Below are 19,066 nucleotides of genomic sequence, written 5' to 3'. Positions count from 1 at the left end.
TATTTCCTAAGAAAAAGTTGGGATTATTGAAGTTCAGTTCAATTAGCAAGATAGCGATTATCAATTATGCTGAGTTTAATAATGTTGAGTTACTGATTTCTTAACCAAGACCAAAAGGGGAAGAAGTAAAATTGCTGGAATAAAAATGTCCTTAGATGGAAAGCAATGGTAACACAAATTAAAGAGAAAGCAATCAATAACTGAAATACCTCAAATAATCATTAACTCAAATCATAACATGGAAAGGGTTCATAAGTCAAGTTGGCAACATTTATAGGTACGAATAAAAGCATTGAAGTAAATATTAAACCTGGATCGAGAGTCACTCTTAAAAACTAAGAGAAGTCCTAAATCCTAATCCTAATCCTAATCCTAAGAGAGAAGGGAGAGAATCTCCCTCTCCAAACTAAATCTAAATCATGGAAAGTAATAAAAATGTGAGCTCCCTCTGAATGGATGCGTTCCCCCACTTCATAACCTCTGGTCTATGCCTTCTGGACTTGGATTTGGGCCAAAAAGGGCTTCAAATTTTGCTATGAGCATTTTCTGCAATTTCTGGTGCGTGGCCTCTGTCACGCGTCCGCGTGGGTCACGCGGTCGCGTCATTCGGAGCTTTTCTTGCCATGCGGTCGCGTCAGTCATGCGACCGTGTCATGTGCGTTCTGCTTAAGGTGCGCGGTCGCGTCAGTCATGCGGCCGCGTCGCTGCTGATTCGCGCTTGGCACGCGATCACTTCGTCCATGCGATCGCGTGGATGCCAGTTTCTTCAGAAGCTCCGTTTTGTGCTTTCCTTCCATTTTTGTATGTTTCCTTTTCCATCCTTTAAGTCATTCTGCCTTAGAAAATCTGAAACTACTCAACACACTAATCACGGCATCGAATGGAAATAAAGGTAATTAAAGTAATTAATTTTAAGGCTTAGGAAACATGTTTTTCACATACATCACATAATAAGGAAGGGAAAGTAAAACCATGCAATTAATATGAATAAGTGGGTGAAGGATTGAATAAATCACTCAAATTAAGCACAAAATATATCATAAAATATGGGTTTATCAATCATACCATGGTGGGTTGTCTCCCACCTAGCACTTTTCTTTAACGTCCTTACGTTGGACGATCTATGAGCTCAATTCTCTTTCTTGGCCGGGTCTCTCAAGAGAAAGATCTCCAGCTCCTTGTTGTTCTTCACCTTCACACCATTGTAAAGCTTTAAACAGTGGCCATTGACCTTGAAGAAGGTAGGGCTTGAGGGGTGACTCAAGTGGACAACTCCATACGGTTCAACCTTCTCCACCACATATGGTCCATCCCACCTTGACCTCAGTTTACCCAGCATTAATCTCAAACTTGAGTTATAGAGAAGAACTTGATCCCCAACTCTAAACTCTCTTCTCTTGATGTTCTTATCATGTACCACCTTCACCTTTTCTTTGTAGAGCCTTGAGTTTTCATAAGCTTCTAACCGAATGCACTCCAATTCTTCTAGTTGCAATTTCCTTTCAACTCTGGCTCCTCCCAATCCTGAGTTACATTCTATCACAGCCCAATAAGCCTTGTGTTCCACCTCTACTGGAAGATGACAAGCCTTTCCGTAGACTAGCCAGAACGGACTCATGCCAATCAGTGTCTTGTAAGCTGTCCGATAGGCCCATAGCACATCTCCAAGCCTAGAGCTCCAATCCCTCCTGTGAGGTTTAAAAATCTTCTCGACTTAATCTCTCTATTAGACACTTTGGCCTAGCCATTTGTTTGGGAATGATAAGTTATCACCACCTTGTGAATAATGCCATGTTTCTTCATTAAAACTGTCATTTTTTTATTAAAAAAATGAGAGCCTTGATCACTCACGATTGCTCGTGGTGATCCAAAGCGGCAAATGATGCATAATCAACTGCTAACAGAATATATAAGAAACCATTCAAGTTTGGAAAGGGACCCATGAAGTCAATACCCCAAACATAAAAAATTTCACAAAACAACATGAGTTCTTGGGGGCATCTCATCTCTCTTAGATATGTTTCCAAACCTTTGGCAATGGTGGCAAGAGTTACAGAAAATATTTGCATCCTTAAAGAGTGTGGGCCACTAAAATCCGCAGTCTAAGATTTTTCTTACAGTTCTTTGAGGGCCAAAGTGGCCACCGCTTTCAGAAGAGTGACACGCCTCTAAGATAGACTGAATTTCGGATTGTGAAACACACCTTCTAATTATTTGGTCAGCACCACATCTCCACAAATATGGGTCATCCCATATGTAATACTTGGACTCGCTCTTGAGCTTGTCCTTTTTATGTTTAGAAAAATTTGGAGGAAAGGTGTGACTAACCAAATAATTAGTAATGGGTGCATACCAAGGAACCACCTCGGATATTGCTTGCAAGCTATCAAGAGGAAATGCATCATTGACAGGAGTGGAGTCACTTTTTATATGCTCTAGGCGACTCAAGTGGTCCGCCATTAAATTTTGGGAACCACTCCTATCCTTGATCTCTAAATCAAACTCTTGCAATAGCAATATCCATATGATTAACCTTGGCTTTGATTATTTCTTAGCTAGCAAGTACTTCAAAGTCGCATGGTCTGAATATACTACCACTTTGGTTCCAAGTAAATAGGCTCAGAATTTATCCAAGGCAAAAACAATTGTTAAAAGTTCCTTTTCAGTGGTAGTATAGTTAGACTGGGCACCATCTAATGTCTTAGAAGCATAAGCTATGATATAGGGATCCTTACCTTCGTGCTGAGCAAGCGCCGCTCCTACCGCGTAGTTAGATGCGTCACACGTAATCTCGAACGGCCTACTCCAATCAGGCCCTCTCACAATAGGAGCTTGGGTTAAGGCAATCTTCAGCTTATCAAATGCTTCCATAAACCCTTCACTCAAGCCAAACTCCACATCTTTTTGCAACAGACGGAAAAGAGGTAGTGCAACCTTATTGAAGTCCTTGATGAAACGCCGGTAGAAACCTGCCTGACCAAGAAAAGAACGGACTTTCCTCACAGATGAGGGGTAAGGTAAACCAAAAATAACATCAAACTTGGCAGGATCAACAGATATACCAGTATTAGAAACAACATGACCTAGAACAATACCTTGCTTTACCATAAAGTGACATTTTTCAAAGTTAAGCACAAGGTTTGAACTAGTACATCTTTCTAATACTCTAGCAAGATTATCCAAACAAAGGTCAAAAGAATCACCATAAATACTAAAATTATCCTTAAATACTTCTATACAGTGCTCAAGAAGATCTGAAAAGATACTCATCATGCACCTTTGAAACGTAGCCAGTGCATTACATAAATCAAAAGGCATTCTTTTGTAAGCATACGTTCTAAAAGGGCATGTGAAAGTGGTTTTCTCTTAGTCTTCTGGAGCAATATGGATCTGAAATAACCGGTATAGCCATCTAAAAAGCAATAATGTGATTTACCTGACAGGCGATCAAGCATTTGATCGATGAATGATAGTGAATAGTGATCCTTGCGAGTGGCCAAGTTCAAGCGACTGTAGTTGATGCAAACTCTCCATGAATTTTTCACCCTTGTGGCCAGGAGTTTCCCACTCTCATTCTTGACTATGGTGACGCCGAACTTCTTTGGAACCACTTGTACCGGGCTAACCCACTTGCTATCCGAGATTGGATAGATAATGTCAGCCTCTAGTAGTCGGGTCACTTCTTTCTTTATAACTTCGATAATCGTTGGGTTCAACCGCCTTTGAGGTTGACGGATAGGCTTGGCTCCCTCTTTTAAAAAAATGCGATGCTCACAAACTTGGGGGCTTATACTAACTATGTCTGCCAAACTCTACCCAATAGCTTTCTTGTTCCTTCGCAGTACATTAAGCAATCTTTTGTCTTGTTGGGAGCTAAGCTCCTTTAAAATGATCACTGAGAGCTTTTGATTTTCTTCAAGATAAGCATACTTAAGGTGGGGTGGAAGTGGCTTTAATTCTATATGTAGCTCATGGCTTGGCATTTGATTATCTGGTAGCACCAGAGGTGGTAAGGTGTCTTCATCATATTCAGGGGTTTTTTCACACTTGCACCTTGAACCATGTTCTTCTCATCAATTGTATCTTGGTGGACTTCGGCCACAATATCATCAATTATATTACACCAGAAGATAGAATGGTCTTCCGGTGGATGCTTCATAGCCTCATCAAGATTGAAACTCATTGCTCTTCCATCAATTTCAAAGGAATAGGTACCCGGAAAAACATCCAATTTAAACTGGAAGGTTTTCAAGAACAGCCTTCCAAGCAAGATAGATGATGGTCTTCCGGAGTCATTAGGGGGCATCTCAAGAATGTAGAAATCAATTAGAAAAGTCAACCCTTTAATGCTCACTGAGACATCTTCCGCAATGCCAACCACAGAGATTATGCTTTTATTCGCCAAAACAAAATAGGCTGCCGACCTTTTCAACGGTGGAAGCTTCAATGCATCATAAACAGATAAAGGCATAATGCTAACACAAGCACTTAGGTTACACATGCAATCAACAAATTGTATACCACCGATAGTGCAAGTAACTATACAAGAACCGGAATCACCACATTTCTCTAGTATAGCACCCATCAAAGCAGAAATTGAGCTACCGAAAGGAATAGTTTCTAAATCATGAATCTTCTCTTTGTTCATGCATAAATCTTTTAGAAACTTAGCATACATAGGAACTTAGCGAATAGCATCAAAAAGGGGAATAGTTGCCTCGACCTTTTTGAAGATATCTACCATCTTGGGATCTAGCTCCACTTGCTTTTTGGTCCTCCTGGCTACGTGTGGAAAAGGAATTGGAATAGTCTCTTTTGGAACATTTTCTTCCTTGGAAACTCCATCCTTCGGTTGAGCAACTTCTTCTTCAACCACCTCTTGTACCTCATCCTCATCTTTGACATCTTCTACCTCAACAACATTTTCAACTTGAGTGGCTCCTCTTGAGCTTGGCTCCTCGGGACTCCTCTCTTGCAATGTAGTGCTGGATCTCAAGGTGATGGCATTGATTCCACCCTTGGGGTTAGATAAGGGTTGAGAGAGAAGTGTGCTAGAGTTTGAAGGTTGAGCATTGGAGGTAGAAGGTGGGTCCATACGGGATATAAGAGCTTGGAGAGTAGAGGTGAGACCAGTGAGGCTAGAGGTAAGTGTCGTTTGAAGCTCTTTTTGTCCTTGAAGAATAGAGCGAAGCATTTCATCTTGGTTGGAGGAAGAACGAGGGTAGGTAATTTGGGGGACTTGTGGTTGGGTGATTTGAGGTACTTGAGCTTGCCTTTGGTGAGGTGGTTGGTACCTTTGACCCTGGTTTTGTTGTTGGTAAGGAGGGTCTTGTTGATACCGGTTTTGTTGGTAATTGTTGTTCCACCTTTGGTTTGCACCATTGTCTCTTCCTCCTTGGTTGTAGTTGTCTCTTTATCCTTGGTTGGAGTTGTCTTGCCAACCTTGGTTGTAGTTACTCCCTTGATTATAGTTACCGCCTTATTGATAATACCCTTGATTTGGACGGTTGTAATAAGCATTGGTAGCCGCCAAAGTATTGTCCTCTTGGAGTTGTAGACATTCATCAGTGTAGTGAGAATAACAAGTACAAATTCTACATACTCTTTGAGGGACTAGCTGTTGACATTGTTGTTGTGGAGGAGGTGGAGGTTGTTATGGATTGAGTTGGAGTTGCTTGAGGATATTGGTCATCTCTCCCAAGGTCTTGGTGAGGACAGACTCAGTACTAGAGGAAACTTCTGTAATAGCCTTGGAATGATTATTCCTTTGCCTTGCATGTTGGGTAGATTCGGCTAAATCGGTGATAAGTTACCACGCTTCCACCGCTGTTTTGTACTTTGTCATAGATCCATTACTTGAAGTATCCAAAAAGACCTTATCTCGAGGCTTCATGCCTTAGAAAAAGTAACTAATTAGTACCAACTCGTCAATCATGTGATGGGGGCACAAATTAAGGAGCTTCCTAAAACGTTTCCAATACTCATAGAGAGTTTCTGTTTCACCTTGAATGATGCAAGAGATTTCTTTTCTCAATCTATCTGTGACCTCCGATGGGAAGAACTTATCCAAAAATTCCCTTCTAAGCAAATCCCAATTAGTGACAACATTTTCGAGTTGAGTGTAGAACCACTCCTTTGCACTTCTGTCAAGAGAAAATGGGAAAGCATATATCCAAATGGCCACCTCATCCGCACCATACCGCCTAGCAGTTGAACAAGCCGTTTGAAAGTCTCTAAGGTGCTGATGGTATCTCGAGCGGGTACACAATGGAACTTAGGAAGTAGATTAATTAATGAGGTCTTTAGCTAAAAATCGGCATTCAAATTCGGATGACGCACTTGAAATGGTTGGAGAGTGAAATCCAAAGCTCTCGCCTCCTTGAGAGTGATCCTTCTGGGAGCGGCCATAGTATCGGTACCTAAATCAATGAAAGAGACGTTAATAGATTTAGTGGGAGAGGAGTTAGTTTCTTCTTCAAATGATGCCTCGGATTCAACCTCGGGTAAGATTGGTAAATTGGGGGAAACCCCTTCACCACCCTCGGAGGCTAACCGATGTCGAGCTCGCCTAATTTGTGACACGGTTCTTTCAATTTTGGGATCAAATGGGGCTAAGTTCGGATCCGGTAATGAATACGTCATTCAATAAACATAGAGCTCATGGCAACAAAATATATTAAGCAAAATAACTAATAAATACTACTAATAACAGACTAGCACACAAGCAAAAGATGCAATTAATCAAATATGAACAGATTTACACCAACCAATAACATAGCACACATATGCAACTCCCCGGCAACGTCGCCAAAACTTGACAAGCGGATAAATGTCGGTCAAGAATTACCAAAAGGGTTTTTCCAAATCAACGTCGCAAGTATAGTCTTAACCGACGAGATTTCCGCTAGTCAGAGTTAAAGTGTGTGTCACAATTAAAATTAATAACCGGGAGTAGAATCCCGAGTCGTTCTCCCTAGGAGTTGACACAAGATGAAAATTATTGGTTAAGATTTCCTGGAGATTTTTGAAGTTGAGAACAAGAAAAATAAATGACTAGAAATTAGAGTAATAGATAACTAGTAAGAGTTGATAATTAATCAATATAAAAAGTCTTGCTTAGGGGTGAGAATCGGAATTTCTATCTTTATTGTCTTTCCCAAGTGTGATGGTAAAGGCTCATTTCTTTCACTTAGTTATCCTCTAACAATTGAAGGAAAGTCAAGTGAAACAATTAACTTTAGCTCACAAGTCCTAGTCACTTCATAGAAAAGAACTAGAGTTGGTGAGTTTCAAGCTAATTGGCAATTTTCAATTGCCAATCAACACTTAAGTATAACAACTCAAGAGGCTCCAATTACTCAACCCCAAACCAAGCAAGAAAATCTACTCTATGATCATGGGTGACATTTCCTCAAATACTTGGTGCGCAAATATAAAAGACATGATAAAAACTAGTAAAATAATTCAGTTCAAATTACCACTAACAATAACCAATAATAATAAAACGTGCAATAACAATGAATATGGAAATAACTTAATGCATTAACAAAATTCAAGAGTAACAAGATCCAAACATGAATTCAAGTAACCAAATAGAAAAGAGTACTAAAGGAATTAAAGAAGAAAACTATGAGGAAAATACTAGAAATGAAGATGGTAGCAGTTTCTCTCAAGATCCAATTGAAAATAAACTCAGAAAACCAAAACTCTAGAGAGAAGTAGGAGTTTTTCTCACTAGAATTCAAAACTAATTGAAAAACTAAAACTAAAGTGAAGTGTGTCTGTCCCAGCTCCCTTCCCAGCATATTGTCTTCATCTTCGGGCTTAAAACTGGGCCAAAATCAACCCAAAAATCGCCCCCAACGTATCCTTTAATTACATCACGTGACGCTCATCACCCGTACGCATCAGCCATGTGTACGCGTCGGTGGGCTTTGCACTGGCTACGCGTACGCATCAGTCATGCGTACGCGTCGCTTGGAAGATGGCTTGATCGCGCGTACGCTTCAGCCATGCCCGCGCGTCAGTTCTAGCTTCTCAAATCTTCAAATTCTTGTGTTCCTTCCACTTTAACATGCTTCCTTTTCATCCTCTATGCCATTCCTGGATTCCTGCTCTATAAATCATGTAATCACTTAACGCACATATCATGGCATCGAATGATAATAATAGAGGATTAAAAATTTGCAATTTTAAGTCCTAGGAAGCATGTTTTCAATCATAGCAAAAATTCGGAAGGAAACTTAAAAACATGCAAAGTATATGGATAAGTGTGAGTAAATTTGATAGAATCCACTCGATTTGATCCAAAATAAGTCATAAAATAGTTGTTCATCAAGCAACCAGAATCAAAATGCCATTTAGAATCACCTGGAGGAGTGGAAAGAGCACCAGAGGTATTACCAGAAAATGAGAGAAGTAGCTTAAGATGAAACTCAATGTTGGATGGAGAGAAAGAGAAGGTGAGGTGGTGGAGTCAATAGTAGCAGTAACAGTAGAAGTCGGCACATGCTGATGAGTGTAATTGGAACGAGAATGATACTTATTCTAATCTGAATGTGGTGGGCGAGTAGGATATGTAGTAATCAAGTGTCCTAAGAGCTTGCAATAATGGCAGAACATTGTTGAACAATTGGAGCCAATGTGACCTTTCTGTTTGCATTTTTGGCAGTCAATAGAAGGACAGTTTAAGAAGAGGTGCCCAAAACAGTGACAGTTACGACAGAATGTACCCTTTCTGTCGATGTCAGCAAAAAATTTGATTTTTCCATGATAGTGGATACAAATATGAGAAAGAGAAGAAACGGTGAAATCGGGGCAGAAATCGAGAAAACGGAGGGCAGAATCAAAAAGAGCTCACCAAAATACCTTAAAGAGGGTCCCACTGTCTGCCACATCAGGGAAGGAAGGCCATGTGGCAACGCGTGATAGGAGAAGGAAAACGCATTAGCGCTGACACGGACGAGGAGGTGGCACGTGGGTCGGGAGGCGGTTTGGGTCAAGAGGGATGCAGGCTGAATTGGGCCTTTAGGTCGTTTTGGCGTGACACGTGGTGCTCTGTGGTGTCGTTGATCCTGGACGTGGGTCCAACGGTGCTGGAGGTGTCTGGAGGAAGGAAGAACTTGAAGCGGACAGCGAGCTTCTGGCGGCGCGTGAGGGCGCGGCCGGCGGCTTCTAGCAGCGATTCTAGATGCGTTGGAATCGTGACGACGAGAGAACACAGTGGTAACGGCGGTGACGAACCATAGCGTCGAAAAAGGATCGAAAAACAAGAGCAAAGAACACTGCTAGAAGAGAAAATCAAAGGGGCTATGAACGAATTTTAATGGAAAAAAAGAACCTATGCTCTTGATGCCATGTTAGAAACAAGAGAGTAATTTGAAGAATGTATTTTGTGTGTGTCAAGAATGATACAATGTACACGGGTATATAGGTGCTAAAAGAATTAAAGTAATAAAAGTATAAAATCCTACAATAAATATACAGATATGCTATATATATATATATATATATATATATATATAAATGATACTAACTGATCTAAATTGATTTTAATTATTCTAATTATACTCTAAATTGATTTTAATTATCCGATAATATTAAAGTTGCACAAGAAGTCTTTCATCACATGCAAAGTTCGAAATCTAACAAGGGGATGATTGCATACAAAATTGATCTGGAAAAGCATATGATGTAGTCGATTAGATTTATCTTTGAGAAAATATTAGCAGACTTTGCATTTCTACTAGTTACACATTACATCATGTGTGGGAGTTCTATAAATCTCTTAATTTTGTGAAATAACTCGTATTTTGAAGGTTTCTTTCTATCACATTATTTAGGAGCTAAGGGATCCTATCTCATCTTATTTATTTATGAAAAAGGTTAGAAAATTATCAGAATTTATTGTTTTTGTCTATCACTTTTAGCTATCAACCTAATTCCTTTAGTCTAATAATCTAACAATATATTTTAATTCAAACTTTTAAGTATTAATAATAAAAAATAATAAATTCTAATAACTCTCTAACATTTTTCTTTATTTATCTCGTATATGAAGGAATTAGCTTACCACATTACTAACTCAGTTGAGAGAGGCTTTGGGACTCCTTTAAGAGTATCTCCTTAAGGACCTCCTACCTTGCATCTCTTCTTTGGAGATGATATCCTTCTTTTTTTTTATGTGTTTGAATTCCTAAGTAACAATAGTTAGGGATACCCTTCAAGATTTTTGTGTTGCTTTTGGGCATAAGATAAGTTTGGCAAAATTTAAGGAGATGTACATAAATTTCATCAATTCAGTTTGACACATTTTTTTTGACAAATATTTGGGTTTTTCTCTTAATAAGAAAATAATTACAAAATCTTCTTTTATGATATAATCGATAAGGTGTGATTTTCATTTTGGAGTTAATACTCAAAATTGTTCCTGAAAGATACTCCAATATCCATTTTGGTCTTCGAAAAATAAAGTTAATCGAAATTGTCCCCGAAAGATATACGACTTGGTCACGTTAGTCCTTCCATCAGTTGGATGATGACGTAGTGGGTTAATGCCACGTGTCACAAGATGATTGGTTGACGTGTCAGATCAGTGCCACTTGTCACTTGACATGTAAAAAAGTTATTTATAATCAAAATAATCCTTGAAAGTTCAGACATAAGTCATTTTCATCCCTAAAATTTTAAAAATTAATTAAATTAGTCCTTGTATAATTTTTTTATTGATAATATTAAATTTGAAATATTTTTTGATACTACTAATTTTAATAGAAATATAATTGACAAACAAAAAATTAGTAATTGTATCTTTTCTTCTTAAAATTTTTTTCAATAAAATTATCTCTCCTTTACTTCTTCTCAAAATCTCTCTTATTCTTTTCTATTTTAAAATCTTTTTCTTACATTTTTACATTTTGCTGGAATATATATATATTATATATACTCAAAATTAAAATGTATGTATTTGTTAACCTAAACAAAATTATATGCTCAAAATCAAAATTTATGTATTAAAAGAAAAATTATATAATCTATCTCAAACATATGAAACACACAAAAATTTATTATGATCTTTGTATGTAGTACGCTTAAGAAGCAATTCGTTTAGCATATATAATAATAATAATAATAATAATAATAATAATAATAATAATAATAATAATAATAATAATAATAATAATTAAGCAACAAATTTTTAATGTTTTGTAAAGTTTGAAATTGAAGCAAAATTTGTGAATCTTCTTGAATTTTGATTTTTAATATCACTACCATTACATCATATATGTAAGTAATACCGTAATGGAAAAAAAAGATGTAGTAGAAAAAAATAGTGGTATAACTTTATTTAGGTTAACATACATAAATTTTGCTTTTGAGCATATAACTTTGTTTAGGTTAATAAATACATACATTTCAATTTTGAGTATATATATTCCAGCAAAATGTGATAATGTAAGAAAAATGTTTTAGAATAGAAAAGAATAAGAGAGATTTTGAGAATAATTAAAGGAGAGAGATAATTTTATTGAAAAAATTTTTAAGAAGAAAAGATACAATTACTAATTTTTTGTTTGTCAATTACATTTCTATTAAAATTAGTAGTATCAAAAAATATTTCAAATTTAATATTATCAAGAAAAAATAAAAAAATTATATAAGGACTAATTTGATTAATTTTTAAAATTTTAGAGATGAAAATGACTTACGTTTGAATTTTCAAGGACTATTTTGATTATAATATAAATAACTTTTTTACATGTTACCACGTGTCACTTATCTGACACGTCAACCAACCATCTTGTGACACGTGGCATTAATCCACCATGTCATCATGTGACACGTCATCATCCAACTGACGAAAGGACAAACGTGACCAAATAGTGTATCTTTCGGGGACGATTTCGATTAACTTTATCTTTCGAGGACTAAAATAGAGATCGGAGTATCTTTTAGGGACAATTTTGACTATTAAGGGTGTGTTTGGCAAACGCGTTGAGGAAGAGAGAAGTACGTTTGAGCTTCTTGAAAGTTTCACTTTTATGTTTGGCCATTTTTATCTTCCTAAACGCAGAATTGATTCTGCCTCTAAAGTCTAAACCCACGTTCAGGAGAAGCTAAAATTTGTAACTTCTGCTTTTCACGTTCATGGTTACTTATTATCCTTGGAAAATTAGATAAAAATTTTATTTCTTTTTTATTAACCATGCCCTTCATTTTCTTCTATAAAAATGATACCAGTAACTATTATTTTCACAATAATTCTTTGTAGTTCTTCCTACTTTTTCATAATTCTTAGTTCCAATTTTTTTTTTCATTAAAATAGTTCAGATTTATTTTAATCACTAATAAATTAAATATTTTAATTTTTTTATTATTTTTAATACTCATTTTCATATTTTAATTTTTATGTTTTTTATTGTATTTTTAATTTATATTCTTTTATTATATTTTTTATTTAAATGATAAATATTTTTATATTAAAAAGGGTGATTCGAATAAGGGTGATTCGAATTACACACATACACGTGCACATAGTAAAAAATGAGTAAAAAAAAATTTAAATTGAGTAATTCGAATCTTCCCAATTCGAATTACTATGTGCATGTGTCTGTGTGTAATTCGAATCACCCTTATTCGAATTAGTGAGTGTGTGCGTGTGTAGGTAATTCTAATAAGTATGATTCGAATTACATGTAGATGAAGTTCGAATTAGGCTAATTCGAACTATATAAAAAAGTGAACTGGTTGATTCATGAAAAAATTTTTGATTTGGTTTATTCATGTAATTTTTTGATCCCCTTGACTTATTTTAATGATTTACCCTATTATTTGTGTATTGTTCTGATTTTTCATGTTATGTTTTAATGAGTTTTTTTTATCATTTACTATATTATTTTTTATATGTATATTTTTTATGAAATCTTTTGTTTTTTATTTTTGTTTGGCTTTGTCATATGATTTTTTATTTATTTTATTGTATTTTTTTTATTCTTATGACAAATGTTGTTGACTTTTTTTATGATATTTTTATTATTTTTTGTTCATATGAATTCTTTTTTTTTCTATGTTTTATTGTATTGTATTTATATTGTGTATGAAATTTTTTTATTCTTTTATTTGATTTTATTCATACAAATTTTATTTATTTTTTCTTGTATTTTTTTATTCATATGGTATATATTGTTGATTTTATAGAATTTTTATTATTTTTTATCTGCATGATTTTTTTTTCTATTCTTTGAAGTACTCTATTTTTGTTTTGTATTATTTTTTTATTTTTTATTCTGACTTTGTAAAATTTGTAATTGTAATTATTATATACTATGTTTACTATTAAAATTTTGTATAATACAAATTATGATCCTATAAAAAAGATAAAATAAATAAAAAATTAATTATAAGTAACAATAAAGCTATAAATAATGAAAATTTATAGTCCAAAATAATACTAAATTAAAGAGTACTAACAGTACTATAAAAATTATAGAATATTTTGTTTGTTTGACATTATAAAATTTATAGTACTCTCTTTCATATTTTTTATTATTTATTTTATTTATATGATAAATATTTTTTATATTATTTTTGTTAGTGTTCTGATTTTGCATATATATAAAAAAATTATTTAAATTGATGTCTCTTTTAGTAATTTTTCATTTAAAAGTGATTTTGAGTAGTATAATCTAAACAACATTTATTTTACTACCATCAATTTTGATATAAAGATTGCCAAACATAAATTACTTTAACCCAAACTTACTTTTCATCAAAATCAATTTTTGCAAGCCAACGAATTATAGCTCAAATGGAGGTTGTGGGTTAGAATCTCCTATCTTTGATTAAAAAAAAAAAAAAACTTTCTTTTGCAAACTGTAATCCAAACACACACTATCCCTTTCATTCGACTAGTTGGAAGAATAAATTCTTAAATAGACAAAGAAGTTATGTCTTGTTAACACGGTTTTGTCATCTCTTTCTGCGCATTTAATGCATATTGCTTGGCTGCCAAGCACGATGTGCCATTTCTTAGACAGATCAGCCAAGGATTTTATTTAGGGGCGTCAAAGAAAGTCATCAAAACTTGAGTTTAGTGAAGTGAAAAACCTTTACACTTTCTAAGCAAGCTCGTAATTTAGGTGTTAGAGACTCTAAACTTGCAAATATAGCTATATTGGGTGAGTGTGTAGATTATTTTTTAAGTGGGTTAGAAAAATCATAGATTCTATTGCAACATAAGTATATGTCTAAGGTTTCAATCTTGAATTTAGTTATATACACATAAATGGCAATCATTTGTTGGATTTATGGCCAAACATAAATGGAAATGGTAGTGCGATGATTTAAGTTTTTTTTCCAACTCAAAGTTCGTGCATAAATTGCATTCTAATATTCCTTTGAAATTTCTTAAACACTAGTGTGATTTATTAACTATTTAAAATGTGTCGAATCTCTGTCTTTGATACAATTTACTTGTTATTTAGTAAATTTATAATTGCCACTGCTATTTATTTATTGTAAAAACTAAAAACAGAGCATTTATGTAAAATATTAGATTGGACAAATGCATTATTAAGTATTTTTTGTTTAAATGAGTAAAAATCCTATTTTTCAAAAATTATTTTTAATATAGAGATGAAGATAGTGTCTTAATTGAATATGAATATTTAAAATGTATTATAATATTGTAGATGTATAAAAAAAGTATTCAACACGCATCCTATGTGTTGCCAGGATTATGACACGATGACATCCTGCGTGTTACCAGATGTTGACACGTGTCCAACACGCAGGGACACGCACCATGCGTGTTGCAACACGCATCCGGCGTGTTAATTTTTCACTTACAAAATCTACCCACGTGTAATTATACCAAATAATTCTATTTTTAATAAAAACGCAAATATTTTTTTCATATAAAAAAAATTAGTCCCTATTTCTATCCTATTTTTATTATTAGTAAATTACAACAGTTAAGTGTGATATAAAAGTAAAAAAAAAAATATAAATAGCAACAACATTATTTATTTTCAGTCGATAATTTTAACTACACAGATCGCTGCAATATAAATAATTTTCATAAAAATCACCTGAATCTCATAACTTCTGCAATTTTTTAAACCTTTGTAAACCACTATCGTTCTACTCAAATAATTATTGTATTTTTCTGGTTATTCTTAAGCAAAGAACAAAAACAACATGCAACAACCAAAGCAAACAAGCAAAAGCCCTTAGCCACGCAGCCGCCTATTTTGGAACATAATGTGATACTCAAAAATACCAAAGACTTTTTCAATTGAGCCCCACTATTCAGTTCGTTTAACCACTTTCCACTGTCGATCAATGGCTTTTTACACGTGCCACCGCAGAAAGAGTGAAATAGTGGGCTATGATTCACTACTATAACATTGTAGGGCCCTATAATAATAATAATGAAGAAAAAAAAAACTATAGGCTAAGCCCATAACCCTCTTTATCCTCTTTTCAATTCCGTTAGCGCGCGTGCACACTCACCGCTCATTAACACATTTTTTCCCCATTCTTACCTCCTTCAACATCAATAAGAAAAATGCTAGGGCCAGCAACTTTGTGATTTGTAGCCATCAAATAATCATTAATGATAATTTTAATGGTGTGAAATGGGTGTGAAATTTCTTTCAATGACTCATTTTTCTTTGCTGGTTACATACTGGCCAGAATTTAACAAAGTTGCTGGCCTCCTAGACTTTTTCCGGCAATAATGCTCTCCTTCCCTCTTATCAATTTTCTTCAATAATAAATTTTCATACACTTTTACTTTGATTATTTATATTATTTTTTTCTACTTCAACTTTATTATGTTCTATCTATTGTGTTTTTTTATGTTGGTTTTTATTCCAAAATTTTATTGAAGTAGTCTAAATTTAAAAAAAAAAAACCTTTAATTCAAATTTTACCAATTATTAAGATATCAAAATAACTATTTAACTTGATAATTATTTATATCTTTAATTTTTGTTATGGTTATAGTTATAGATATTAATAAATTCAAAAATTTAGAGTTAGGATAAGATAGAATTTGAGATTTTTTATATATAAATTCTATTATATTAATTGATGTTAAGATTAACTTATTAGAGTTATTATTATTATGTTTGTGATATTAGATTCTCAAAGAAATCATTTTCTTTGTCTATTAAAATCTGTGGAGTAAAAATCCATCTCTTAAATTGTAGTGTATGAATAAATTTTGTATCTATAATTAAATTTTAATATTGTATCATTTTTATAATTATAGAACATAATTTTAAAATTAATTATTTAGTTATTTACTAACTTATTTGTCAACATGAAGTTTATGTCAAATATTTTACAAAAAAAAAATTTCACCTGAGATATAATATTGTGTTGAAATTAATTAAGTTTGTTATTTGAGAAATTAAATTACAATGTAAATATTATCTTGCATTTATGTTTTGAATGTAAATTTAGTATTGAATTTACATTATCTTGCATTTATGTTTTGAATGTAAATTTAGTATTGAATTTGGATAAAGCTATCATATGGATTATTATTAAATTGATGATGTATTTATTGATTTGTTTGACAACTTTTAGCTTGATCATAGTTTGTATGTCAAGATATTTTGGAAGGTTCTATGACAGAAACTGCAGCTAGCTGTAGTAAACACTAGACTTAGTGCACCTTGTCAGTATATAATTGTATTTTCAAGTCCGTATAAAATGAAAAATGGTACTTGTCTGTTTCATGTCCACAAAATCAATGAAACATATCTATTTCAGAATTCACACAAAGAAAAACAACCTAAGTATGATCTTTGTCTGTTATTTTAATTTGACTTTTCTGAATTAGATAACCTTCCGCTTATTGTAATACCCTAATTACTCTAAGCTTTACCTCATGCCGTAAAGTAAAGGTTAATTAAAGTTCACGACAATTCTAAGGCTTATACAATATTGTATATAGAAAGAAATAGTAATTCTAGAAGCCCGATGAAGGAATAAGCTCAAAAACAGGTTACAAAAGCGCGAAACGTTCACGCGAAGCTACCATCTTAAGGCACAAGACATAGATACAAGATAAGAAGGCATAAAGAGATATATGAATATAATAGTCACAAGATACTAGCCTCAACCTGCGAAGTTTAGGCCGACTAGTTATATACAGAAATACAGAGTTTTGAATGTTAAAACAGTTTATACAATGTCTCTCTCAAAGTAAGCCTCTAAGGAAAATATAAATACAAAAGTGAGAGCATTAAAGACAAAAGAAATCAAAAGACAAAAGGTGATAGAAGATCCTCCGCCCTGTCACTACCACGCAACTCACCAAGGTGGGTTACGATCTGCATCTGAAAAACAACAACAAAGTATGGAATGAGAATCGGAGGTTCTCAATATGGTAACAGTGTCCAATAATGTACGATATAAGACTCCGGGACGCCAGAGATAATCCTAGAGCTTTATATCAATCATAGTATTCAAACGTATAAAACAAGTAAATAAATCCTTAAACAGGTCATCTAACTTAGGGGATTTCTAATCTAACATTTACACCGTTGTCCCACAGCCTTCGCCATCCTAACCGCCATGCGATCCTATCGCCACCGCCTCAATCCCAGTAGAAATCACAAGTAATTCATACAAGTAAAGCACAAGTAATTATTATGTATAGCAAGTAAATCAAGAAGCAATTAAGCATGTTATACAATTAGGCACAGTATGCAAGTAGACAAAGCAAGCAACCATATAGAAAATGCACATGATGAATGCCTTCCCTATTGGCTGTGATATCACGTTGTCGGTTCAACTGCCAACCCGACACATCCCATGGAGATGTTGCCTTTCGGTCACGAATAAAATGGGTACCCTCGGGATTTCTATGATCATGTCTTTTTCTACAAAATTCTGATTTCTATGAAATCTATACCGTTTTAAAGCTCTTTTAATTTTCTTTAATTTGATATAAAATTCAATCAATTTCAAATACTGTAGCTCAAGATATGATCCACCAAACTTGACCTAAAATCTATTTTTACCAAAACTCTTAAAAACTCAATTTCACCAAATCTCTCAATCCAAAACCAATTGCTCTACATCCAAACCAATCCTAATTTATCTAAATTATATTCATATACATTCCAATTCCTTCCACAACCTACAATTCACATTTTCATCCTTTTCACACCTAATCATCATTAAATATATAAATCTTTCAAACAATATGCAACAACATCCACATCAATAATTCCTCATACATAAATTCATCACTTACCACCCATCATTATTATAATAGTCATCCACCACCAATCATAACTCAACATCGATAATTCATCATCATACAACATTAACTCAAATTCAACACTAATTATAAACAACAACATCACTTCAACAATTATCAACAATCAATCCAATCCTATCCTAAGATCTACTAGCCTAAGTGTCCAAATATATTACATATTACATAGAGAAAACCAAAATCATATCTTGGCCGATTCTCAATATGCACCCAACACCAAATTTGAGTCCAAAGCAAGCCTCCATTCACCACAATTCACCAACTCAAATCCAATGCTCCAAATCAACACCAACAATAAGAATTTCAAGTTATACACAAGTAATATACCCAAAATGAATATCTAGGGTCTACAAAATACCAAACCACAAGGGTTTCGAAGTAACTCACCTTACCCAAAGAAAATAGGTGCGAAACACAACAATACTCCAACGCTAGATCATCCCTAAACAATCAAAATCACAAAACTCCTTCAAAATCCAAACCTAAAAATGTGAAAAATGTTAGAGTAGAGAAAAAGAGTGTGAAACATAATTTCTTACCAACAATACTTAAGTTAAAATAACGGGCTCGTCAAGAGTTTTGCGTGGCCACAAACGCCACGCAAATTGGAGTAGTGTAACTCAAGATACAAGTAAATGAATGTGAGTGTGAATAGTGCCACTCTCCTTCTTCTCCTCTCAATTCTCAGCTGTGAATTTGTGTTGGTGGAGTGTTATGAGGCTGAAAGGTTTCATTAAGGGGTTATATAGTGGTTATATATATATATAT

The 19,066-nt window shown here is 34.1% G+C and overlaps 1 non-coding gene across 1 annotated transcript; it reads left to right on the top strand.

Moving 5' to 3' along the window:
• Window positions 1-5,933: 5,933 nt before the first annotated feature.
• On the top strand, window positions 5,934-6,037 carry LOC148549742 (small nucleolar RNA R71). Its single transcript, XR_015898267.1, has one exon. It is a non-coding gene; the product is annotated as a small nucleolar RNA R71 (small nucleolar RNA).
• The last annotated feature ends 13,029 nt before the right edge of the window (window positions 6,038-19,066 follow it).

The sequence above is a fragment of the Arachis ipaensis genome, chromosome B8 (assembly GCF_059453495.1).
Source record: "Arachis ipaensis isolate K30076 ecotype BB chromosome B8, ASM5945349v1, whole genome shotgun sequence".
NCBI classification, from domain to species: domain Eukaryota; kingdom Viridiplantae; phylum Streptophyta; class Magnoliopsida; order Fabales; family Fabaceae; genus Arachis; species Arachis ipaensis.
This window is presented reverse-complemented; position numbering and strand designations above follow the sequence as displayed.